Raw genomic sequence first — 1,590 nt, forward strand, 5'->3', positions numbered from 1 at the left:
AAGTACCTCTCCCTCTGGTAGACTGCTTCCTCATGAGTTTTTCTTCAACTCTCAGTACCATCTGATAAGCTTCCTCTACTATTTTAGGAGACAATATACTTATCTCATCTTGAATGTCCATCCTAAGACCATTCACATATCTAGCCACCTTCTCATCTGTATCCTGAGTTTGTCTAGATCTTATGCTTACCTTATAGAATTCCTTTGTGTATTCTTTCACTGTCATAGACTTCTGTCTAAGATTCTGCATCTCTCTGAACAAGGTTTGCTAATAATTACTTGGTAGGAACTTACCTCTTAGCTTTTCTACCATCCTGCTCCAATTTTTGATAGGTTTCTTTCCAAGTCTCTTTCTTTCCGCCTGCACTCCATCCCACCAAAGCGCTACATGTCCTTTTAGCTTGGTGACAACAAACTTTACTTTCTTCTCATCTTCTATTTCTTCATAGTCAAAGAATTTCTCCATGCCATTAATCCAGTCTATCAATTCTTCTGGATTCAATCCTCCTTCATATATTGAAACCTCAGTCTTTGGCCTAGCTGTGGATCTCAACACTGACTGGAAGAATCTCATCTTAGGAGTAACTGCTATAGTTTCCTCCTCTCCTTCAGCTTCAACCTCAGGCTCACTAACATCTCCATCATCTATATTTCTCCCTGCTATTAATGCTTCCATTCTAGCCTGCATCTGTTGCATAGCTTCCATCACCTCAGCATTTGCAATTGGCCGACCTCTTCTACCATGTCCTCGTCCTCTTCCAACTCTGAAAGCCATATTAGATTTTCTTCTCTTGCTTTTGAGATTCAATTCAGTGTCAACAGGTTACTCTGATACCAATAATGGTGGCCTCGGTGCAGGCGACAATCGCACAAATCCCGCTACAAATTCTTCTAAATCTGATGGAATTCCTTCTTCTTCCTCCATTGGAGTATCAGTCATCTATTTCTAGACAAACTATATATAAATTTTCCTTTTTTGGCCACTATCACCAGTCATTTTCCATTAATCGCCCCAACCCTTGTTCTCGGGAGTAATTTTCACAACGGAGGCCCTTTTCTCACTATTGGAGCTATAATTCCAAAAGAATCACGTAATACACTGTCGATGGGGTTTAGAATGGAAATAACGCAAATAAACGTAAATTACACTATCGGCAGTTTCAAATTGCCATAATGCAATTACACATGGAAATACACTATTGACGCTGTTTTCCCCAATGGGATGTGTTAACACGCAAATACACTATCGGCGGTTGCTATCGGTGATTCCACGGGAAATGTAACAACACTGTCGCACCTGCTAACAACCCTTTCTCGATGCGATAATGCTATAGCCTTATCGGTGATTAGAATCGGGAGTTTCAACATTCCGTCACCAAGCTCCTCCGCTTAAGACTTGCGATGCAGCAAGCTTCGTGGACCTGATAGGTTATAAATCCTCCCCTATAGTGTTTTGGATATGAAAGTGTCACAAATTTGGACTTCGGCAGTTCAAAGGGTCAGTTCCTCTCCGCTCAAACAATGCGATGCAATAATGTTTGCAGACCTGATATGGGTATGAGCCACATTTAATAAGATTTCAAGTCTTGA

This window comes from Pinus tabuliformis, chromosome Q (genome assembly GCF_031772625.1).
Source record: "Pinus tabuliformis cultivar Carrire ecotype Pingquan chromosome Q, CPIR1, whole genome shotgun sequence".
Lineage (NCBI taxonomy): Eukaryota > Viridiplantae > Streptophyta > Pinopsida > Pinales > Pinaceae > Pinus > Pinus tabuliformis.